The sequence below is a fragment of the Onychomys torridus genome, chromosome 9 (assembly GCF_903995425.1).
Source record: "Onychomys torridus chromosome 9, mOncTor1.1, whole genome shotgun sequence".
NCBI lineage: Eukaryota > Metazoa > Chordata > Mammalia > Rodentia > Cricetidae > Onychomys > Onychomys torridus.
Genome location: NC_050451.1, coordinates 26,182,346 through 26,208,932, shown reverse-complemented (window position 1 = coordinate 26,208,932; position 26,587 = coordinate 26,182,346).

Sequence of the window (26,587 nt, the reverse complement as noted above, 5' to 3'; positions counted from 1 at the left end):
ACACCACCCTGATTTATGGCATGCAGCTTTCTTTTATATTGTAATCAGAGTGGGGTATGTATTAAAGAAGCATGGTGAAATATTCTTTGCAAACAGTTTATTTTAGGGCATATAGATTTTCAAACCACTTTTGTGCCTGTTGGGTCCTCTGCAAAATCACTTGTGCCTTGTGGTACCTTCCCTTGGGGAACCACACTAGGCCACCATCTAAGCATCCATTAGCTGTCTCTCTCTCAAGCCTCTTCTCCCTTGCCCCTTTTACGGTTTCCTCTACTTCCCCATGTTGACCTCTTGGAAATGAGGTTGGATGGATTGCTGACTCCATCCCTTTACCATAGCGTTGGTAATCCTTTCTGCAGCTATGTTCAATTATTCTGGTTATGTGTCACATACATGCATGTGGCCCTTATTTCTTTCAGTACAGAGGCTGCTCCATGTAAGATAATCTTCCAATATGCAGTTTATGGCCTTGGTAGTATGGATGTTTTGTAATGGAATTCAAAATGTCTCCCTACCTGCAGTATGGGCTTATGGGATGGGTCAAATGTTATTTCCCAGATTCTTTGTGTGTATGGTAGAAGGCATGGAGGGCCACACTGTGATGTGGGCCTGGGGTTTAGTATTTAAAACAACAGAGGATGTTAACCACTCACAGGTTCCACACTGTGCTTTACAGAAGTGAGCTGACAGCAGCCCATGTCAAGTGCCCTGAGCAGACCAGGCTCAGGAAGTCTTCTAACCAAGGCACCAGAAATACACAGCAGTCATCATAGCACAGGTGGATCCAGGCAAGTGAAGGTCACTGTCTGAGAGTCCACAAGCACCACATCTTGCCCATATATGCATGAAATTCATAAAGGAAATCTCTCACCAGCATCCCTCTCCCAAAAGTCCTTTAGGACCTGTGTTTTAGTTTACTTCTGTTGGATAAAATGTGTGCGTACAAACATCTCAAACCAGGGTGAAGTCCTGCAGCAAGATAGGAGTTAATACTATGGGTACCATAATTATGGGGGTAATTCACATCACTTTTGGTCATATTTGATTGATGAGAGGCGAAATCCACAACTTAGTGGAAGGGGATAATGCAGGTACATAGATTCCAGCAGGGAGAGGCCCACTGCTGAGTTCTGCAGTAACCCAATATTTGGGAGAGAAAAACTGCACAATTCCTGCCCTCAGCCAGGAGCTTTGAAACAGTCATTGCAACTGGATGACATTCAATATATTCATAAATTTACAGACACAGGCCCACCCGATTAACTAGGAAACTAAATTTCACTGTACAGTAAACCATACTCTCTCAAGTAAGTCGGCTGTTTTACCAAGGTAGTTCTGAGGGAAATTTCCAGTTTCCCTTCCACTTCTCTGTCAACCCCGTGACCTCTTCCGTTTTCATCCTAGTCAGTGCTTCCTTGAAACTCTAATCCTGAATTCATTTTGGCATCTAGATGATGTGTGTATGCATGTGCATGCGTGTGTGTGTGTGTGTGTGTGTGTGTGTGTGTGTGTGTGTGTGTGTGTGTATTGTTTATTTTTGATTATACAGGTTTGGTAATAGGTGGGTAGTCATGTTGGCTTCAGCCTCCAAAGGAAAAAAATTCTTATTCTCAGCTGATTATATATTGAAAGGATGTGCAGCCTCAGGCACCTGCAAATTGTAATGCATCACTGTTCACAAGTGGAACAGCAGGGGACAGAAATGAAAATTGAGGATACAGTGGCAGCCATTGCTGCTAAATCAGCCTGGATGAAGGAGAATTAAATAAAGTATGACATCTTGGGACTGGAGGCGGGGTTCAAATGCCCAGCCTCTGGCCTCCCTCATGATTTTATGAGGTGATAAGCTGAGTTAACAGTAACATGGGTCTTTTCTGTGAGGAAGAATTAAGAAGCAAGCTAAGCACTAGACACTTGTCCCTAATGCCAGACAGCAGACAGGACAAAAAAGAGAAGGCAGACCTTCTTAGAGCTATGAATTCAGAAGTGGTGACCATGTACCTTGAGAATCACAGGGCCCAGGAAGCTCCTTCTGAATCTTGACTCTTACAGCGTGGTCATGTGGCAATCAGAGACTTGTGCCTTTGAAACAGAAAAGGTACAAGGCTTGAACATTTGGGGCTTAGGCCTCAGGCTCAGAGATCAGAGATACAGGACCCTAAAAATGGACCTTTCAGAAGCCTTTAGGTCTATCTCCTCCATGTGGCAGGTGAAGATCTCAAATCTAAGCAGGCTGCGGCTTGTCACCACATCATACTCCCCTGGCCTAATGGTGTCAAATGACCTTTTTAACTTTCCTTTTCTCTCTTTACATTTTTTTAAAATTGGTGTTTGTGTGTGCCCGTGCGTGTGCATGCGTGTGTGTGTGTGTGTGTGTGTGTGTGTGTGTGTGTGCATGCTCTGTAGTGCATATGTGGAGGTCAGTGAATAACTGTAGTTTATTTTTATTCAGGTTTATTTTTCACTTCTTTGTGGGTTTATTAGTTCAAACTCAGGTACTCAATCTTGCATCTGCTGAGCCATCTTGATGGCCTGCATTTGTCTCATTTAAAGAAGAGTCCCAAAGTACTGCCATGCTTATTGCTTGGCCAAATCAGAATGGGAGAGGCCAGTACTTGCTCAAGTTGGCTTTGAATGGTTTCTCACCACCTTAAGGGTTTATAAAGCTACTTTGTTCTGTATGCAATGATCCTCAATGAAAGTTGAATTCATCTCTGTGCCTATAATTCAGATAATCTTTACTTTAGTTTTAGTCAGTGACTGACAGAGACCAAAGAGTCTTTTTCACTGTAGGACAGGCAGTGTCTCATGCAGAGACTTGGTGTTTCTGTGACAAAATACAACTTGAATGAAGATCTCATTTTAGTTCATGCTTTCAGTGATCTCAACCTGGGGCCAGGTACCACTGCTCTGTGGCCTGTGGCCAGGCAGATGGGCGTGGGAGAGGAAAGCGTGCTGCGTCCTTGCAGGGCTCCAAGTATGGACTTGAGCGCGGCTGTGAAGGAATGAAACAAAGCCTATCATATGGACACAGAAAAGCTGGCATCAGGTGCTCTGGGCTCTGAGAAGAAGCCACAGACCCTGGAAGCTCAATCTGTTTCTTACATATAAGTGAACGAGGAAGCAGGTTTTGTGGTAAACGGCTGATTCAGGGAGAAGAGTTCAGCTCATCTCAGTTGGAACAGTCTTTGTAAGGGAGCAGTCTCAAGACACAAATACCAGGAAGACAGCTACAGTGGACATCTGCACAGACTCTCAGTAGTCACGCTCAGACCACAGGGAAACTCCCCTACAAGCCTTACCGGGGAGTGGGGGACTTGGCTTGTTTCCTAGGGGTCGGAGGATTTGGTCCTTGACATGGCTGACTTATGTCAAAAACACACCCACTCAGGACTTCACATACTCAGAGCTTTCTTTGCCTCTGACTAAAGCTGTTTACCCTTTGGTAACCAGGAAGGAGGAAGTGGATAAGGGAGGGAGGAGACTAGTGACATACTTCTACCCAAGCCCCAACTCTAAGTGTCATATTTAATATGAACTCATCAGTGTATTGACCCATTGATAATCACCCTCATGATCCACTCACCCCTCCAGCTGAGGACCAAGCCTCTGATACAAGCTAGGGGGCAGGAATATACTTTAGAGTAAGACTGTAATAGGCTGCTTTGGCAGGCTGTATCTGAGAGTGAAGATCTGGGCTACAACTGTAGCCAGCTGGTGATGCCATGCAGTGCGAGCCACCTCTGCTGGGGGGAGGTTCATTTAGCGTAGCGTGAGGGCCTCACTGTTGGGGGCAGGACCCCATACACTTATTCAGGTGTGCAGACACAGCCCCCTCAGATATGTGTCCTGTCTCCAAGTGGCCTTCTTGCCTGTGATAGAGTGATCCTGGGAACCTTGCACCTGCCTTGCTATAGCTCCTTCTAATTCTCCTTCTCCCACTTTCAACTCCTCTCCTCCTCTCCCTAGGGTCCCTCTTCCCTTTCCCAACCTGTCACCAAGTGCTATATTTCCTCTGATCTTATGCTCTGTCTCCAGGCTCACCCTTCCCCTTTGCATTCCAGCCCACTTTCCAAAGGCACACACAGAAAACGTGGCCCACTAGGAAAGGTTTTCGTGAGTGTAAGTGTGCTTACATGTTCATGTATGTGCAGACATTCATGTGCATATGCATGCAGAAGCCATGGTCAAACATCAGATGTCTTCTTCAATCACTCTTTACATTATTTTTGAGGCAGTGATTGTCATTAAACCTGGAGCTCACCTATCTGGTGAGGCTGGCTGGCCAGCAAATTCCAGGGACCCTCCTGTCTCCACCTCCCCAGCACTATGATGACAGGTAAATGCTGCTGTGTCTGGATCTTTATGTGGATTGGATACTGGGGATCTGATATCAGATATCCATGCCTGTGCAGCAAGCATTTTAGCACCTGAGCCATCTATCTCCCCAGTCTCTGCCCATAAATGTTTCCTGAGGTTGGTAGAATTGCCTCTGGCAATTTCCTCAATTCATCTCTCACTGTGGACCCCTCTTTCAGCCTTGTGCCCTCTCTACCTCAGCTCTTCCCCCTCCCTCTCTTGCAACCGGTTTTAACTGGCAGTCTGTTTTCCTTCTTGAAAGCATAGGGTCCTGTCTAGACTACTTCCCACAGTCCTCCTCTCTTTTCTCTGCCACCTAGTACTGGTACCACCATGCCATTTGCTGGCTACCACTTGTTCTTGTGTCTTCAGAGTGTAGTCACCTCCTTTTGGAAGCCTCTGGAGATCTTTGAGTCCTCTGTCTTTGTGCAGCGCCCTGACACACCCCTGTGGCTCTGCATGGCAGCAGGTCTGAATTTTCTGATGTATTCTCTACCCTTGAAAAATCAGATCCCAACACACAACTGATGACTCTAGGACATCACCTGAATACTGGCTTTCACATCTTATAGCCAAGGAAATTACGTCTAGACACTTGAGTTAAAACCTTGTTCTAAAGATCAACTCCTTTGGGTATCAAATTGTCTTATCTTATGGGGCAGGATAGTGCTGTCAGAAATAATTAGAACCTTCAAAAACACGTGAAATGAATTACATGGGTTATAAAGCACAGCTCTGGGTTCTGCCTGTTCTGACTATCCATCAAGAAACAGTATTACAGTAGCATCAAAAACATGACCCTGAGTTCTGAGAGAGTTGGCTGGCTAGGGGGAGATGTGGAGAAGGAAGAGGTGATGCCTAAGTACTTGGCTCTGTGAGTCATGTAGAACACTGGAATGCAGAGTTTTATCTGTAAACTATACTTTCTTGAGAGATTTTTCACCAGGGTCCCTAACATGATCCTTTCTAGTTACTGTGTGCCTTAGACATTATCCAATTCCAGAGGTGGAGTTGGGAAAGAAATGCAAAAACAAGAGTCAGAAGGCTTTGTGAGAGTCAAGGGTACAGCTGCAGCTCCTTGCAGCTATTTTGGTGGGTGACTGAGTCCTCTGTGCTTGGGGTTGACTAGCTGGACAGAGAGGCCAGTTGGAATCATGGTGTTCATTTCAACAACTCCTAGGGAATGATCCTTCAAATCAGTCAACATATCTTTGAATTGTGAGTCTTCTTTTGCAGATTGGGATATTGTGAAATGTCCCAGTGTGCGTTCAGGCCACTGGGTAAGGCAGAGTAGAGACAGTGAACCCAGCGCCTCTAAAACTTCCGACATAGTACTATAGAACCACTAATTACAGTTGCTGCAGAATACTAATTCATGACAGGCCTTAACAGGGCTTATAAGAATCTATTTGGACAAGGTCCCCAAGTTTAAAAAGCTTTGTTGGTTGAGTCATGTAGGTATATAGGCAGGAAGGCTGACTGGTAGAAAGATGGAAGAATGGCTGGAAGGGTAGATGTGACTAAGGAAGGTGGTATGCAGCTAGAGAACAGAGAAGTTTCTAAGGAGCACAGAAAGGGAAGTATGTTCTTTAACATTTTTTTATCATTGATTAGAAGTCAACATGCTCATGACTTATAATAATGCATCCCATTATTATTAAATAAACATGAGGGATGACCAAAGAGCTAATTAAATTAACACACCAATAAAATATCTGTAATTAATTTGCACAATGAGCACATGATTAATGGATCATTAAGAATGAAGGATCACAAAGAGGAAGATGACAAACTTAAACCCCTTTGTCTGGGCATCAAAGAACTTCTCGAGGAAATAGGAGAGCTCGTTTCTCCTGTGTTAGCACAATTTTTCTCTACTTATGAAAAGACATGAGCAGGATAGCAGGCAGATTTGGTGCAGAAACACCAATAAAGTGATGGATTTGCTAAAGCAATTAGCCCTGTGCACTTTCCTCCTGAGCTCAACAGACACATGGGCAGCACTGATCCCAGTAGGACTCTTTGCTGCAAACAACTTTCCCAGAGCCTGGAAGAATTCACAGAGTGTGAAGGAAAGGGGAAAATGATCTGGTTGCTTCTTTTCCTCTGCAGCAGATCTGCAGGCATGGGATGGCAGCCTTCCCTGCCACCCTTTTTCATGTCTGACCTCCTTCTTCCTTTAGGGAGCCAGAGCATCTATGCTCTACTAGTGTGGTTTCAGATGCCACTGAAGTTTAGGAAGGCACTCAAGAGTAAGCACAATGTGTCCATTTCACAACCATAGTAGATGGAGGCATGACCCAGGCCAACTGCAGTACTTACCTATTTTAAGATTCAGGAGTTTGGGAGAACAAAGATAAGGAAGGTAACAAAGACAAAGAAAGATACAAGAAGTAGAGAAAAGAGAAAACGAGAGTCCAGATACTTGAGTCCTTGAAACCCCCAGGCACAGATACCTCCATCCTCTGTGCATTGAGACTATTGACAGCAAAGGGCAGAAACACAGAGTCACTTTATGAAGACCCAGGAAGGTGCTTGCCCTTTTTGAGCAATGCCTTTTTGACAGAACTAGACCAAGAAGCAGGCCTCTCTGTGGAGTGCCACATGTCTTCTCTGGGGTACATTGTGAGGGGGCTGGGTCATGGCTGTTGAGTTTTTCCAGAGCAGAAAGCTCCTCACTTTGCCTTTCAGTAAAATCCTGTTTTTCAGACTAGTTTGATCTGAGGTTTTGTCTTTTCTGGTAGAATGAGTTTTAACTATCATTTCCTCTTCTACATATTATAATAAACACCTACATTTTGGATACAAAAGACTCCATGTTTTCCCTAATGGACCACATGCACCAAAGGGGAGATGAAGACAATGGTAGCAGTATGTTCAGCAGAGTATTGTAATGTGAAAGCATTCACCAATATGTGTGGTTCAGCTTGGAAAGCAGTTGTTTCCCTAAAATCACGATTAGTTTGACACCCTTCTTTTTTGTAGTCTACAGTGAGATCTAGTGTTTTCATTCAAATGGTGAAAGTATTTTTAATTTAGTTCAGTCAGTGAGTGCAGTTTACAGGTCAGTCAATCCTAAATTCAATCCCCAGAACCCGTGTTAAATGTGCTGGGCATGCACTTGTGAAGGCAGCATTGGGAAGGCAGAGACAAGCAGATCTTGTCTTGGGCTTGCTGGTCAGCTGTCCTAGTGAGTAAGAGACCTGGCATTCCCAAACAACAGCAAACAAACAGCATTGGAGGAACAGCATCTAAGGTTGTCCTCTATCCTCCACACACAGCACATGCACCAACATAACACATGCACTACCATACTAGTGAGCATAAATATAAGCAAATGCTTTTTTAAGTAAAAGGAGTTCTTTTCTATAGTTGTCCTCACACTATCTCAGACATAAAGATCCTCAGATAGTATCAAAGAGTGTCACAAAGTGAAGCTGCTCAGATTCTCCCAGAGTCCCTGAAGCACAGGATGCTGTGAACACTTGGTAAGACTTTAGAGATGCAGCATTCCTTAGGACAGAGTGGGGACTTGTGTCTTAATTGATTGAGACTGTAGAACTATGATTTGAATGTCTCTACCAGAACTCCTCTTGAAATTTAATCCTCATAGTAAAGTGTCAAGGGGTGGAATAGGTGAGATTCCTTTTAGAGATTCTGCCCCATAACCATTAATCCGTTTATATGAGTCAGTTAATGGGTTATCACCAGTAAGTCTGTGGTTCATAAAAACTCTTGACTGTCCCTGGTATGTACTGTTCTCACCCTGAGACTCCCTGAGTTATTTAGAACTCAGCAGAGTCCCCATCATCAGGAAGGCCTTCCCCAGGTGTGCACCCTCAGCCTTCCATCCTCAGGAACTCTGAGTGCAGTAAATCTTTATGAAATATCAAGGCTATGATATCCACTACACCAGATCAGACAGGGACTGGCTCTAAATTAACTGAAGCCAGAAGCCATTCTTGTTCCCTGCCCGTGTGGGGTCATACCAAAGCCATTCCTGCCCCTGTGGTGTTATACCAAAGCCATTGCTGCTCCCTGTGTGGGGCTATACCAAAGCCATTCCTGCCCCTGTGGTGTTATACCAAAGCCATTGCTGCTCCCTGCCAGTGTGGTGTTATACCAAAGGCATTCCTGCTCTCTGCCCTGTGGGGTTATACCAAAGCCATTCCTGCCCCTGTGGGGTTATAACAAAGACTTTTCTTCACCTTGTGGGAATGAGGACATGTTACACACCCACAGAGAAGTTTCTAGGTTATAATTTGAAAGCTCTTTTATCTTCTGTAAGCCTAAGAAGACACTGTAAATTTGACAATGATTGCCATTTACATAGTTACACACACACACACACACACACACACACACACACACACACAATGATTGCCATTTACACTGATGTACATACACACAGACACACACAATTATTGTCATTTGCATTGATGTACATACACACAGACACACACAATGACTACCATTTATGTAGATATGCATACATACAGATACACACAATGATGACCATTTATATAGATGTACATACACACAGACACACACAATGATTGCCATTTACATAGATGTACGTACACACATAAACAACACACAATGACTGCCACTTACATAGATGTACATACACACAGACACATTCAGACACACACACACTCACAAACACAAACACACACACACACATCATGTATAGATATAAAAACTTTCCTTTGTTCATTTCCATTCAAACCTAAAAAATCATCAAAATGTGTGTTGAATTCTTCTCTGTTCCTGATAAGCATGTCTCTAGGAGTATAGCTCCAGTGTTTGGCTGGATAGGGACCCAGAAATCAAAGGCCATGACAGGTGGAGGAACCTCCAGCTGGTTCTTACAATTAGCTCTCATGTCTTGATGGCCACTTAGGAATTGAAGTTTGGAGGCAGCATTTCTGCACAGTCATCCTGAAACCATGAATTTGAGAGGGCACCAGAAAGCGTCTTTTTTGAGGAAGTGGAACCCAGGTTTTCCATTTACACTTTGGGTCAGTGTCTCGGTTCAGTGAATTGTTACACATTTGCTATTTATTGATTTGGCTGGTGTGAATCACTCTTCAACAAACAGGGTTGCATTAATGTGTTAAAAGCTCATCATGAGGATAATGGACACAAAGTTAAAAAAGGAATCAGATGATGTGAGTGTAAAAGGCTTTTCCCCAGACAGAAGAAAATACATTGAAAACAAATTTAATTAAAATAACACCCAACCTTTTATTCCTCTGTGGTGTGATTCCTCCAAAGGAGATACCCCAAACTTACACATTCCTCTGAAGGACAACCCTGCTGCAGCCTGGCTTGAACCGACAAGTACAGAGCTTTTGCTCACCGGGCATGGAGACTCAGGACATTGTTCTTGACACCTGTGTGGCCTCCCTGCCATGAGGTAGCTCTATGTATTTGTCATATCCTTCTCTGTGTTTTTTCAGTTGGAACTAACAGACATCCCCATCCCAAAGCATATTCACCATCATCAATACCCTTCCCATGTTGGGCCTTGTGCCCCAACTGAAATATCCATCCCAACACAGCCCCGCTTCACCCCTGCTCAGCTTTCTTGAACACCATTCTGCTTTCTATCTCCAAGGGAAGTTTCCAGTCAGATCTGCGAGGCTAACTTAGTCCTTCCTTTTACTTCCCCACTGATTTTTTCTACTCTGTCATTGTCACTATGCAAGTCCTTTTCATTAGACAAATCCCTTGCTGTCCTTCCAGAGGCCACCAGTGCTAATGGCTGCATGAACATCATTATTGCCTCTGCATGTTCCCTGCCCTCACTTCCCACATGCAACCATCCCTGAGTTCTTTGGGTTCTACATTCCAAATGTTTCTCTCACTTGTACTTTGCTTTTCTGTTGAGTTGTGTGTTGGTCCAGCCATTGCCATTTGGTGTGCCTGCCAATTTGGTGTGCCTGGTGTGCTATGGCAAGTGAACCTCAGAACCTTGCCAGCTTCGAGATACATCAATTTCCTATTTCATCATTCTCAAGGAGGCCAGAAATCTGAAAGTCAGCATGTCAACAAGTCTGTGTTCCTTCTAAACCTACTGTTTGCAGATACAGGAAATGAAGTTAACATAGAAAAGACCCCAGCACTCCCATGTTTACTGTAGCTTTGCTCATAGTGTACAAGATATGGAATCACCTTTATCAGTAGATGGGGAATTGTAAATGTACTCACTATATACAGATGATGAAAATTCAAGGCTCTTTATGGATAAGATTTTTGACTCCCAATGTGACCCACTGTCAACCCTGGGAACCAGGATTGTGTCTGAGGTAATAACTCTTGTAAGTTGCCTAGCATTAGGAGGTCCCTAGTAGGATGACTTATCAAATGAATTGTTGAGTGGAAATGATTGTGAGACTGGAGAAACTAATCATTGAGTAGCTGTCAGAGGAAGTCATTGTGAGTTGTACGGATTTCGATGATGTGGTAAGCCAGTCACTGAATAAGTACACAGTGGGATCAGTGATGTTTTAGACAATGTCTAGGCATCCTGTAAAGACTGACGGAGCTCTTCACATATAAAGTCCTCAGAGGAAGGGAAAAATACAAATATGATGAGTGTTTTAGCCAGAAGACAGATGGATCAAAGGTAGAGTCTGCACTCCTCAGAGGAGTGTTCTGCGGTGATATATTGTGTCCCCCAAAATATTGTGCACCCTAATAAAGCTTATCTGAGGATCAGAGGAAAAAGCCAGCCACTATATTAAACATAGAAGTTAGGCAATGATAGCACATGCCTTTAATCTTAGCATTTGGGAGGCAAAGATCCATCGAGATTTCTGTGAGTTCAAGGCCACACTGGGAACAGAGCCAGGTGGCCTTTAATTCCTAGCCCTAGTTAACCATACAGGTCTGGAGGTCTGTACAGACAGACAGGAAGTGATGTAGCTGGGTAGAGAGAGGAAGTGAGATGTAGAGTAGAAAGACATATAGGTGTGGGTATATAGAAAGTAATTCTCATTGGCTGAGGATTTCCAAGTGGTAAGAATGTGGCTGGCTTCTTTCTGCTTTTCTGATCTCTCAGACTTTACCTCAATATCCAACTCTGGGTTTTTTATTATAAGACTGTTTAGCAATTCGTCTTACAGACCCCAATTTGGTTCTCACCATCCATGCAAAGTGGCTCATAACTGTCTGTAACTGCAGCTCTTAGGGACTCACACCTCTGGCTTCTGTGGTCACTTCCCATAGCTGCATAACTATCCCACACTCACCAACACACACATACACACATAATTTTAAAAATAAAACAAATATTTATATAAACAACGATTTTAGGTAGAGAAAGATGTTAAGGTGACCAGAATATCAGAATGGACTGAAAAGGGGTTATTTAGTTGCTTTATGTGGGGGGAGGGTGAAAATCTTAGTTTCAACACTCATTCTTCTCTGGAGACAAATCAGACGTCTCCAAATAGACTGGTTGTTTATTTGCCTCTAGCCCAAACCAACTTTCAGGAGTCAGTTTTAGGTTTATACTCAGTAAGCGCAAAAAAGAAGTCTGGAGCAACCCTAAGCTAAGGCACCCTCTGTTGGCAGTGGGCAGAAAGGGCACTGTGCTCACAGAAGCAACTCTGGAAAGCAGCCTGAACAGCAGCCATGGGGACACATGGGGCTCAGTCATGGACCACAGCCATCAAGGATACTTGGGGTTCATCTCTTGGCCACCAACACCCACAATTCCACAAAGGCTATCACTTGAAATTCCTCTCAGCTTGTGTTTTGTCTTGCTACTGCAGTTGTAATGCCTTTCCATAAGCGAGACGAGTCTGAGACTCAGTCAGCCAGCTGATGCACTGTAAGTTGGTGACTTATTGCTCAAGAAAGCTTCGGGATGGCTTAAGCCAAATAGGAGGGCTTTTTCTCCCCCACTTCATTTATTTGTTTGTTTGTTTGTTTGTTTGTTTGTTTACTCATTTGTTTGCTTATTTATTTATTTAAGTTCTTATTTGCTTTTGAGACATAGTTTTACGTAGTACAGGCTAGCCTGACACTTAGCTGAGGATGATCTTGACATTTGCACCTTCCTGTCTCTCTTTTCATTTGCTGGGATCACAGGCATGAACCACTCTAGCTAGCTTTATGCAATGCTATAGCTTGAACCCAGGGCCCGTGCACAGTACACAAGCTCTTTACCAACTGACTTCTTTCTAAATTTTCCCTGTACTTCAACCCTTGAAGGGCACCATTAGCCCTCCGAACTTGCCACTGCCTTTCGGTGTGGTTGAGGAGCTTCCTCAGGCCACCTCACATGGCTTGTCACCCTCTTTTCCTGCATGCCACAGCTTCATGGCTCCCTACCAAGCCTTGCTTTAGCACCAGAAGCTGGACATGCTTGCTTTGAGACTCTTGACACACCCTAAATGAAGAGCCAGTCAAGTGCTCAAATTTTCAAAAGAAAATTATTTTTGTAGATACCAATATAAAATTCACTCACTTAGGTACAAGATGATGTAAAATCTATTTTTACAAAATGTTCATAACTAAGACCCCAAGGATTAGCAGTGTGGTTCTGGCACAGTGCTCCCTTAGTTAGATGTGGCCATCTTTCAGGCTGTGGTCTCTGCTCCTCACCTGGGGTTGGCTGCCTTGCAGAGAAATAGGTATGCCCTTTGAAACTAGGAGTCCTATTCTCCTAGCCACTAAGTCTTTGTCTTGCCCATTGTTCCCAAGTTTTTTCGGTTTTATGTTTTAAATTTATTTATATTTCACACACATTGGTGTTTTGTCATGGGTGTTGGGTCTCAGGAACTGGAATTACAGATAGTTGTGAGCTGCCTTGTGAGTGCTAGGAATTGAACCCGGGTCCTCTGGAAGAGCAGTCAGTGCTCTTAACCACTAAGCCATCTCTCCAGCCCATAGCTTTGGCATTTAATTGCCTGTTTACACTCTAAAGCACCGACCCCATGGGCTCCATGAGATGGGGTGCAGGTCGTAGTTATGTGATCTCCCCAGTAACCCTCTTTCCTGGTCTCCTGTTAACTCTGAAATGAGGAGAAACAGGAGTCTGTCTGGTGATGGAAATTGGTGGTCCTGAGCTGTCCACAGCACCAGGAGCTTGTAGGGTGGTCTTCTAGCCTTCCTGTGTTGAGCAGTACCTCAGTGCCCACTACCTTGACCCAACAGCTATTTCTCAGCACTCCCCTTCCTTACCTGCACTTCTCTACATGGTCTACAGTTGAGCTGAGTATATTGACTAAGACTTTGACTATGACATCCACGTGAGATTTTTGTCCCTCTGTTCCCTCATTAGTCTCTGTCTCTTCCATGATCTGATATTTTTGTGGCTTGGCCTTGACACGGGAGAGCCAAAATTACATTTAATTAGTATGGCTTAGAGATTCATGAAACAAAAATGCCTCTGATCTGCTAGCCCCTTACCCAAGGACAGAGAGTTCACAAAATGCTGGAGGCTATCGTTTATGGGAGATAACAAGCTACATGTTTTCACTCCCCTGAACAAGTTTGTTTGCCCCATCTGCACCAGATGTGCTTGATTACATAGGGCAGGAGTACATAAGCAGGAAATACGATAGTATGTATGCTTGCTCCTGATTGGACCTGATGGAAAATACTTTAATCCCCTGCAAACTGTGACGTGGGGCCATTTCCCAGGAACCTGGGTATGGACCTGGCCAGAGCCCATTCACCTGGCCAGTATTTAGTTAGAGTTTGCTTCAAATTTTTGCTTTTAATAGTGGTAATGGTCTTATTCTTAACCAGTGGGATTAACAGATGCTCCCTGGGCTCCCCTCCTCTTGTTCGCTAGAACCCACTTTTTCCCTCCAGTCATTGAGGATTCTCAGTCTCGCCATCCAAGTGCCCACTGTCACCAAAGGGAAGGCCATTTTCAGAGTTTCCTCTTCTAGGGATCCAGTTTCTCCAGCCTGTTGCATCACCTGGTCTGTCAGTGTTAGTTATCTAAATCTAAAAAACAGATTGGAGGTGTGGATTCTAAAGTAAGGCAGCCAAGATTCAGGCCCCAGCTCCACCATCAACAAGCTATGTGATGCCTGCCTCCATCTTAGGCTTGAAAGCCATCTTACAGTAAATACAAACAAGGTTCATTCTTGTTTATACTTAAATCTGTTTCTCAAGCATCGGGTTATGTCCCACCTGTAACCTTAATTACAAGTGGTTCTGTACTGCCTGCTCCAGTAATGGCAATCATGTCTTTGTTTCAGGAGGTTGTTATGACCAACTTGTTCTGTTTCTGTAACCTTGACTATTTGCCTGCCAAATCCCCCATTTGGAAAGTCTCTCCCCCTGAGCTATAAAAACGTTATCTTCCCCACAGCCAGTGCTGACCTCTTGAATCCTCCCTGTAGAGGGTGACAGGCCGTGTACACAAATAAAAAGTTTGCTTTAATTAATTTGGCCATCAAACCCCAAGGGAAGGAAGGGAGCCCTGGAGCCAGAGGATGGCCCGACACCCCAGGCAGGCCAGGGGACACAGGCTCTGATGAGCTCCCAGCCAGGAAGGACAAAGCCTCCTGACCGGAACTCCCAGCTGGCTCCCCGCTGGATGACTTTCTGCTTCTAAAGTTGGAAAGACTGTTCTGTTCCCAGAGACCAGCAAAAGCTCTAGTTGTCACAAGAGCAGCAGCAGGGCAGTGGGATTCAAGCTGCGACGTTGCTTGATTCCCACAGTGGCTGCACTTTCCAAGTGCAAGCCACAGCAACTCCATCTCCTCCATAGAAAGCGCCCTTAAGCAATTCTCCACTCTGGCCAGCAGATGGCGCAGTTTCCCCTGTGTTCCAGATTGAGAGCCTACTTTAAAATCTGGAAAACAAACTGCCTATTTTGCCGGTAATATAAAAACTAGAGGTCAAAATATCTTAGAGACGACAAAATGAAAGATCTTTAAAAGTATGCTTTTGTAGACACAGGATGAAATATGCATTGTGATTTACAAAACTTTTATTTTTATTATCTCACCCCCCCAAAAGAAGAAAAAGATGAGAATTGATTTTTACCTCCTTTTGGAAAATGGCTTCAGCTGAGTTCTCCCTCTATGTTTGACTGGCAGATTTTAAATTGAATTATTCGACCCTCAATTGTTGTACTGTATTGCTATTGTTTTAATGATATTGATAATGAGAAACAATAGTTTTATATGCACTGTCATGTTTTAGTCCCAGAGCAGAAACTAGACTCAGGAATACACACCGAATGTGCTGCAAACCGTGAGGCTAAATCAGGAGCCACCTGCTTGGAGCACCGGGGCAAGAGCTAGCAAGAGTTAGCTTACTGAAATGCCATTATCTTAACTAAAAACATGATTGCCACCCCATTTAACTGTTAATTCTGATGCTATTTTCCCATGTCCTGGTTAGTTGGTAGAAATAAATTTAACACAAGACAGATTGCACACTAAATTAACAACAAGAACAACAATGGCAGCTATGGTGCTGGCAGCCCTTACTCTGCATTAAACACTATTTTGGAAGCTTTACGAATCCCACAGCAGGGAGCTGGGGGGGATGCTCAGTGTCAATGATGACTATGTAAATATGAGGACCCAGGTTCAGATCCCCGGAACCTATGCAAATGCCAGTTGGGTATGATGGTCTGGCTGAAAGGCCACCATCAGAAGACAGTGACGGGGATCCCCAGCACAAGCTGGCTCAGGGGACCAGTCACACTGGAAAGCTCTGGGTTTGACTGAGAGACCTAACCTCAATGAAAAATTTGAGAGCATCTACCCCAGGCCTCACGCACATACACTCACACACAAGTAAACCCGTGCACATGCAAAAACATACATACATGTATCACACACAAAAAGAGAAAAAATGGGAAAAGAGTTAATTAGTTAAATTCCTACAGCAGTGTAAGTGGGTAGGAACTCTGGTAAGAGAAGAGAGGTCCAGTGAGGTTCAGCACACAGCTAATCCCAACGCCCATACCTGCCACTTTCCTGTTAATGGCCTTCACCTTCCTGTCCCTTTTGCCTTAGTTGTCTGACTGAATTTGCCTGTGTGTGCTCCATGGATTCATGGTGGCATCTTCATTTGTCAGGGATTTGTGCCTGATGGGGCATTTCCTGAGTGGTCTGTTCTCTGCCTCTGTGAGACTTTAAGATGGGTTTTGCCTCTGAGCTTATGTCCATGATGCCACTGAGCTGAAAATGCAGTCCCAGTTGGTTAGTCCAGATTGATGCTATGAACACACTCAATATCCCAAGATCACCCCATATTTCTTCTACATTATTAGAGGCTTCGACTATTTGGAGGCACAAATGCGCATACAAAATGTTCGTCTCGGCAGAGTGACTCCCTGTGTGCTCTTGAGCATGTCCCTGCCCGCCTCAGAGGCAGAGGGCACTGTGTCTCTCTTTGCAGTAGGGCAAACCCCCTAAGGCTGCAGTGGGAGCTCCCTCGCTTCTCCCCTCACCTATCCTTTCTTTTTCACACTCAAGTTTTGGCTTCTGTTTGGAGATCTGTACAACTCTGGAAGTGCCACTCAACCGTTTAACACTATGGGTTCTCGAGTTGATGATTGCAGCTGCTGCTTCTTGTTTTGTTGTTGTGGGAGGCCAGGCTACCCTGAACTCATTATGCAGCCAAGAATGACCTTTGAACTCTGATCTTCTTGCCTCTACCTTCTAAGTACTGGGATTACAAACATATACCGGATTCCTGATTTCTGTGCTACTGGACATGGAACCCCAGGGTCTCATGAATATGCAGCAGGCATTCTACAAATTGAGTTACATCCCTTGCTCTGAATTTTGGAATTCTGAAAGTACCTCTTTCCATACATGGTGGGCTTATTTTGAACATTTCTATTAGGCAAAGCCTGCCATCTCCTAACAACCAAGTGGTAGTGTTTGAAACTTTGTCAGAAATCCTCTTGCCTACATCCCTGTTGCCCTCCTCATTCCTCACCTGTGACCCACACTGCAGTTCCTGGAAGTTGAAAAACCTGACTCAAGTGGGTTGGTCCTTCCATCCTTCTGCCTGGGTAAGAGAGTTTAGTGCTTATGCACCTGTTTGGGGGTCACACTCATGGCTGGGGTTCACACTCATGGTAGAGAGCTGTCCTCACTGTCTAATGCCATTCTGGAGAGTGGCAACTTCCAAACTGTTTACTGGAACCAAGGGATAACTTTGGTCGCAGACCTCCCCTCTACAGTCAGCGTAGCTAGAGCAATGCTCTCAGCGTGTGTTCCCAAGACTGTGCCTGTGCCTCTGTATAGATGGGCCAACACTGTTAGCATCTCCCCAGCTCTCACACCCCATGCATTTACTTGGGACTCACTCACTCTGAGTCATTGTCAATCTTTCTAATGCCAGCTTTTGGGATCCTGCCTGTCATCTGAGCATTTCTAATTTCAGTTGAACTTTTGACTCACGGTCCTTCTCATTTGTGTCTACATGCAAATGTTCTTCTAATGAGACCAATGCCCAGGCTGGCTGTGTCTGTAAGGATCCCAGGGCTGGAAAACCTGCAAGGTACCAGCGTGGTCCCACCAAGGTGGCCCCTGCAAAAAGAGGTGGGTTAACACCTGCAGCAGATGTGACTGGGGAGGCTAAGCTGGATCTGGGGTTTACACCTCCCTCTCTTGGGGAAACTTGAGGTTCTGAGGTCAATATCTTCTTCCTTTCTGCAAATCATTCATAAGCAAAACAGTCCCACTCTAGTGGGGCTATCCAAGGTCAAATGCAGGATTCTGGATTGAGGTAGTCATGGGCTGGGGTTTGACAGGAAGAGCTTTTCAGAAGCCCTGCTCCACTCTTTGAGATAATTGATAGTTTTTATCTCCCAACTCACTAACCTTCCCTTTCCACCTTCCATAACTTAGAAACGCTCAGACTGTATGATGCTGCCTTTTCATTCTGCCAGAAGACACACAAACAGGAAGTCATAATCTGATATGAAGCCACCTTGTCCTTAGACAAGAGGAGGCTGCCAGCATGACAGCTATAGTGGGGGAATAGTATCGTTACAGTGGTGATGTGCCCTTACGATGCAAACAGATTGGAATGCTGATATGAGAATACATCATTGCCAGTGCAGATAAGGGCTTCAGTCATATCTTTGGCTCAGGGTTTTAGAAAATAAACAAGACACAAGAAGACAAAAATGGAAGAAGTTGTCCTAAATTCTTCATTAGAAAGGAAGAAATGACCAAAGGGCATTGTAACCACACACTGCAGGTTAAACAAAAACCACCCAGCAAAGTTACTTGTCCAGAATGACATAGGTGTGTAATGAGTCTCTTCACTTTTAAGAAATATAGTCCGAAGAATTTCACAACAAAGAGGTGAGAAGGCTGCAACCTACTCCCAATGGATTATAAAAATAAACACTAATAGTATGGGTGAGAAAAAAAAATCTTCAGTGAATCTGCAAAATATTTATCTGTTTCATGGTTTTTTTTTTGTTTGTTTGTTTTTGTTTTTTTGTTTTTTTTGGTGTGGTTTTGAAATTTCAAAGTAGTGTCCAAGAGAATAAATATTTGGAAATAAGTTTCCCCTCTGTGATTTATCTCCAAACCAAGAGCTTACAGAAATGGGGTTGTATATTTGCCTCTGTTTTCCCCAGACCAGATTCTTGCTGTCCCATTCAGTCCTGGGATTGAAGGAAAGGGCAGGTGTCCTGAACTGGTCCCCAAAGGGATTTCATTGAAGGAACTAGCAGGCAGGTGGATGGAATTCTGTCTGAAGGTAGAGGCACATAGAGAGCTAAGCCAGCAAAGGGCTGTCCTGGTCGGAAACATCTACAGACTTTTAGCTCTTTTTCATGAGATTAGCTAGCTTTACAAGGCCCACACGTTCCAGCCCGGCCTTCTTAGGTTTCTTGATGCTGTGATCATGGCAAAAAGAATACCAGAGAGAAAAGGATTATGTTATCACTTGTGCCCTGTGATCAGAAACTAGCCACCCAGCTATCTTGTCTAATAGCAACTGCTCCCTGACCCTAGACAGATCTGTGACTGTGGTTACCTACCTACCTTCCTATTCTGTTTCCTCACAGCAGCTGGTGGGCAAGGATAGGGGCCTGCATGAAGCTTACAGACATCTGGGATTGGCCCTGGGAACCTTAGGGGTTTTCCTCTGTCAGCATCTGGAATGCCCATCACAAGGAAGATGGAGTACACCTAGCAAGGCACAATAAGAACTTCTTTTTGCAGCGTCTGTAATATTTTGTTGCTAGAATTCCAAGGTCCTCTTGGAGGTGATGACAGAACCTCTGCATTTATCCCAGAAACTGTGATTCTACCAGAGACTACAGTGTTGTCAAACCTTGCATGTCAATAAATACACAAATAGATCAAAGTAAAATAAACAAAAGACAAGAGGGTTTGGTATATCATCCCTCTGCCACAATCCGTGCTGTTAGCCCATAGTGTCGGGGGGGGGGGGGGGGGGGGGGGGGGGGAGAAGCAAGCCTAGCACTCCCTCCTTCCTCCTCTAGTATTTTCTCCAACCCAAATGCTAATTTGCCCCCTGACAAAAGACAAAAGGGAGCTGCAAAGGGTTGGGTTTCAAGAGTCTGCAGGAGAGGGCAGGCAGCAGAGTGGAAATAATGGCAGAGACTGCAGTTGCCCCCAAATAGCCCAGCCCCTCCCAGGGTCTGACTAACGTTAGCTGCCTAAGTTTTTCAGGACTGATCTCAGTCAGCCCTTTGAACCCTTAGGCTCTAGGTGGGGAATAGGGAGAGCAAATGAATTGCTCAAGATCTCATAGCAACTTGAATAACTATCCAGAGACATCCCACCCTAAACCTGTATCCTCAGTCTCCCTTACAACTTTACTGTCTCCATCCACACTGTAGAACTGACAGGGAGAGGGTGAAGAATGTGTCTGGCCCAGCCTGTCCAAATGAAGCATTCCCTTTTATGTCTACCAATAGTAATAACAGACAAATTCTGAGTCATTTTTACCTATATGTGACTGTTAACACTATTAGGGATTGGAAACATGCTTGCCTTGCAAATTCAAAGACCCGAGTTTGATCCCCAGAATCCATGTAAAGGAAAGGTGGGTGTTATTAACCATACATGTAATCTTTGACATGGAGAGGTAAAGACACGTGGATCCCAGGGACTTGATATCACACAGCATAGCTTATGAGGTGAGTTCCAGGCCAATGGGAGGCCCTGTGTCAAAAGATAAAAATAAAAAATAAAAATAGAGCAGTGGTGCTCCCGAGAAACAACACTGAAGGGTGTCCTCTGACCCCTAAACACCACACACACACACACACAAACACACACACACAGTTAACTTTTAGTAATCTAGTGGAAGTGTGAAAGTGTGTAACTCATCCACATATTATAAATGACTTTAGAATGCATCAAACATCCTATAGTTCCAAATCCTGTTTTCTCCTCCTCCTCCAGTTGTCTCTGGCTTTTGTTGGATTGAGACTTCCATTCTCTTATTCTACTCAGTTAAAAGAAATACAGGTCCAAGGCTATTGGGATATATTTTAGAATAAAGTAGTCTTTCTCAGGGACCCTAGAAAGCTGAGGCTCACCAAAGCTGACATAGACCAAGGCCTTGGGTACTTGTCTCACAAATTTATAGAATAAAATTCACAGACCATAGACAAGTAGTTTTAGAGGAAAATTTATTAAAGAATTATAAGTGGGAATTAAGAGAGAAGGAAGGAGGGAGAGAGGATGGATAGATAGATAGACAGACAAGACAGATAGATGATAGAAACAGATAATAGATGATAGATAGATAGATAGATAGATAGATAGATAGATAGATAGATAGATAGATAGATATAGATAGATAGACAGAAAGACAGATAGCATCCTGTACAGCATGAAGAGGGGTCCAAGGAGATGCAGTGCCAATTTGGGGAAAGGTAAAGGTGTTGTGAGGAGTTGGCTAGTCGGTTGCCCATCCTGGTATCTCCTCTACTCCTGTCCCATAAGCACACACACCTTCAGATAGGTGCTCATTTAGGAGATGCCAAAGAAGTAGGGACCAGAGCCCCCTTCTGGCACCTAAAGTCCAGCAAGGACATTCTGGTAACTGCTGCTGTTACCAGCTTCTACCTCCTGTTGCCAGCTCAGAGGCTGGTGACTCACCACAACTTGGCTTGGGAGCAAACTTCATAGAAACATAACACATGGATCATTCAAAAGAGGGTGATGTGAATTTGGGAGAAGAATTTGTTGCTTCTCTTTGTGCCTGAGTTCTCAGTTCCTGCTTGGAGATGCAGGTGAAACCTAAGTTCTGACAGACACTCTTTTGCTCTGTGTCTAGTACACATCTACACTTCTCTTAGTCATCCTCACTTATGCTCAAACACTAACTAATACTAATCACTATAATCCAAAAACTCATTGCTCTCTCTTCTCTGTATAAATAAAATTCCAGCATAGAGTTAAAAGAAAAATGGCGCATTTATAGAAGGCAGCTAATTAAAGCAGCAATTGCCTGCCTTTTGCCAGAGGAGCCATTTTCCCAGCCAACACTGGGTGGATGCTGCATGATTACCAGGGACAACTTGAGGTAATAGTTCAGCATTCCCAAGACAACTCAGCATAAGTCAAAGGACACAGGAGATAAAAATTATCTTTAAGGAAAGTAAGAACTTTTAATGTGTAGTCCAGACATTAGAGTGGTATTATATTTGGGGGTTATCCAAGGAATGGTTGATATTGCGCTCTGTCATAATGGGAATCATTGCAAGGGATGCTCAGACAGTCTTATTTCTTAACCTTTGCTGGCTTGTGAATCTAATTTACCAACCTCAACCTGATAACTTATAAACTTTGTAAAAGATTTGAATGTGATTGAGCCCAATGCCAAATTTATGTGACTTCAAACAGTGGCTCTATCCCTTACCCTTCTGCTCTCCATTTCTCTCTATTTCAGGGATTTTGTCTTATCCATTACATACCCTTTCTCAACAAAGCAGGGCTGCTCCTGTGGTCTGGCCTCTGGAGCTTAGCTGGACTCATTAGCAACAGGGACAGGCACATGCATAGGTTTGCCTTCTTTTCAGGGTTTATAGAGTTTGCATGTGCATGTTGTATGTGCATGTGTTCCTGTGTGTGCAGAGGCACATGCTTGTGCAGGTGTGCTTGCAGGCCTATATGAGATAAAACCAGAATCTTCTAGAAGGTAAACCTCAGGTGATGTTCTTCAGGCATGGTTCTTCTTGCTTTTGAGACAAACTCTCACAGACACAGAGCTCTTTGATTTGGCTAGACCTGCTGGGCAGCGAGCCTTGGGGATTTACCTGCCTCCACCTCTCTGTCTCTAGGATTGCAATTGCACACCATCATGCCTGGCTTTCCTCCTGTGGGCACTGGAGCTTGAACCCAGATCTCATGCTGGCAAGGCAAGTACTTTAGTAACTGGGATATCCCTCCAGAATAAACACAAACAATGCCTTCTTCAAATAATGGGAAGGAGCCCCACACTTTGTGTTATCAAGACTGCAATGATGCTTCCCCATGTCTGTAGGGAAGAACCTGTTTCCTCTGTACCATAGGAGCATTGAGATTTGCCTCACCTGCAGGCTGCTTCCAGTTGCATCCCTTCACAGTCTCCAGACACCATGTTCAGTTTTCTTCCTGCCTGTGTAGAATTTGTTTCTGTCTACTGGAAGTGGTGATTTGGCAGGCATTGGCCCCTTTTCCATGTTTAATTAATTCTTCTAATTTTGTGGTAAATGAGAATAATGGGACTTAATTTTGCTATTTATGTAAAATTGATTGGTAATTACGGGGAGCACGGGAGATTTGGCTTTACAAACAGAAATTAAGTGACCTCTTCATCACAGTGCCTTGGCATGCCTCATTCACTCATCGGGAGAGAGCCCATGGCAGTGGAGCAGATGTTGGGAGAGAGTTCTGTGTATGTGACTCTCTGCAGAAGGTGAAAGATGGAAGAAGGGTCACTGAAAGACTCAGGTAAATCAAACCAGAATTATCTAGACCACTGTATGTGCAGGACGGAAAGCTTTTGTCTACTCTGTGTCTCCAGTGTGCTGTGAACTGATCACTTGACTCCACTGTGTCCCTGAGCTCCCTGACTGAAGTAGGAACAGCTCTAGAAAAGGATTTCATTCTAGAAGGCCACTCACCTGGGTGTGGTCTCAGAATGGAAGGCTTGGCATCATTCTCTGAATTCTCTGATTTGATTTGTTTTGTTTGAAGAAATAGGACCCCATGCTGCAGTCCATGATGGACTTATACTTTGGGTAATCCACCCATCTCAGCCTTTCTGGTGCTAGCATTTTAGGCACACAGAACCACACCTGTTTCATAAAGTGCTAGGAGTTAAAGCTAGGACTGTGCATGCTGTATGAGTGTTTCATCCCAACCGAAAATATTCTAGTTTTATTTTGAGATAGGGTCTCATTACCACAGGCTAATTTCAAACTTGTTGTATAGCAAAGAATATTCATGAACTGATGATATTTCTGCCTCTACCTCTCTAGTGTTGAAAGTTCTGAGATTGTAGCTATGTGCCATCATGCCATGTTTACTCAGCTAGGAACTGAACAAAGGACTTAACACGTGTTAGCAAGCACTCTGCCAGCTGAGCCACAGTCTCAGCCCTTTCTTTTGGAAGTCTGAATGAAGATCATCTTGGGTTCTGATTTTCAGTAGGTTATAGGATCCACTTTCATTGAAACAAATGAGAGCTAGTTTATTATAGATTGAGATCTAGACCTAACTAAATATATCTCCATGGTTCTTTAGCTTCACTATAGTGATCTACTCTCTCTCTCTGCTTTCCAACCTAAACATCTGAGCAAAATAATAAAGATTATCATCCTTAATTATCAAGATTTAGTAATCTTCATTAAGTGTTCATTTTTTTTAATAAACAAAAATTTTGTCTTCCTGTGTTTGACATCATAAAATGTAGTTCCTTGTTGAACAGCTTTGAATGTCCTGGCTGGGTAGCCAGCAGGATGGATGGGTTGGTTCATTCACATAAATGATAAGACATATCCTGTACTTATCAGACAGGGCCACAGCCTGTAAACTCTCAGGGTAAACAAGAGACATCTTGAACCATAGAAGCTGATGTCCAACTAACTACAAAGATCTGCTAGAAAGAATTTCGATGATTTAACTGCTCAGAACTATTGATAGTAGCCAGCACTAATAACTCTATACCTATATTAACTATGTATTAGCACACTAACTCTGCACATATTAACTATGTATATTAATTATGTATTAGCACACTAACTCTGTACATATTAGCTGTGTATATTAACTATGTGTTAACACACTAACTCTGCACATATCAACTATCTATTAACATACTAGCTCTGTACATATTAACTATATACACTAACTATGTGTTAAAACACTAACTGTACGTATTAACTATGTATATTAACTATATATTAACAAACTATCTCTCCGAATAGTAGAAATAGTTCACTTGCAAGCTCTGTAAACAATACCTTAAACTTTTCAAAATAGATTATTGCTTGGAAATGAGCTAGGGGCTTTTATCTAAGTTCTTCTTTTCTGTGCTTCCCCTAACTTAGCAGAAGAATGAAACAAGCAGCAATATCTCATTTCCCATGAGTTTGTTTTCTTTTTTCTTTTTTCTTTTTCTGGCTCACTGGGTAAAGGAGCTTGCCACCAAGCCTCATAGTATGGCTAAGATCCTGGGGATTCCAATGCTGGAAAGAAAGAACCCCAAATATCTACCCTTTGCAGATATGTCATGGAAGGAGTTCCCATACACATAAATGGGTGCTTAGAAGTTAATTTTTCCCTTTAGTAAAGTATATAATTCACTCTGCCTGCATCTGTATGGAGCTAAAGAAACCTTCCCATTCAAGAAAACTCCCCGTCACTGACAGCAGAGAATAAATGGCAGCTACAGAATGTGCCCAGTTTGGCAGTTCTCTGGCCACAGCCCATTAGCTTTGGAATATCAGGGATCAGGCTCAGCATTATAAGTGCTGTACTGAATCCCTTCCACTGAGGTTCATCGTAGAAAACAGAGTTGAAACAACAAAGAGGCCCAGGGGATCAATTGTAAATATCACTGCATAACGAAAGCTTTTTCTTTCTTTGTTTTTTTATTGAGTCCACACCTGTATTTGCCAAAGTTAGTTTTGAAAGCATGAAAACCTAGGAACTGTCATTTTTTCCTGGAACACAGAGCTGCAGTGTCCAGACAAAAAACAAACCCACTCTTTGGGTGTTTTCTTTTTTATGCAAACCTACTTTATGGCAAATCAAATACTTATTCCTGCTTTTTAAAGTTATAAAAGAAGATCTGCAAAATATGGTGATGACAGTGTGTTTGTCTCTGAATCTTTGCATAGGGTGGAAAAGAGAAGCCCCCCCCAAAGCAAACAAACAAACAAACAAACAAACAAGATTTGGGAACCGAACAATTGAAAGGAGGTAAGAGGAAGAGTGTCTGCCTGTCCATTGCTCTAGAGGTGCTGGGACCTGGGAGAATGGAGTTGATATGAGGCGGACTAAAGTCTCACACAATAGCCAACTTTATTCAGAGCATCAGACAATTTACACTCTGATGGTTAAGAGGAGTCACGTGAGTAACGTGTCCAAACACAAGGGCAAGCAGCATGTGGTGGGCACGCTGCAAGTGGCAAAATATGGTTTTCCATGAAGGCATATAAACAAATAACTATAACCAATGAGGAACCTGAAGTAAATTCAGCTCTAAATGCTCCGCCTGGGCGGCACACTAAAACACATTCTGAGAACAATTCTGTGGTTTTGAAGAAACTGAGGTCACGAGGCTCTTCTATTTTCTCGGCGTTTTCTCAAACACTCAGATTCTCATACAACTCCATTCCTGGACTGTCTTCCGACACGTGCCTAACTTCTATGACGCACTGTGTTTGATCCCAGTAGAAGAAAGAAGGGGGAAGAAAAGAGGGAGAGAGAAGGGAAGGAGAGAGATGGGTTAGGAGAGACAGAAGGTAGGAAGACATGAGTGGGGCAGGGGGATGATGCAAACAAATGTCAGTCAGTACTGTGAAAGTAGATGAGAGAAGCAATGGGTAGTTCATAATCAAAGAAGAGGGAAACCCATGGTGGTAGCAGGCCCTGACTGGAACACTGGGTAAGCAATATAAAATGACAATTAATCCAGGAGCTAGGCTATGTTCCTAACAGAGGAAGAGCCTATAGACCTTCAGGAGTTGTACAGGGAAGAAAATTATTCAGGTCCAATCCTATACAAGTTTCATACAAGT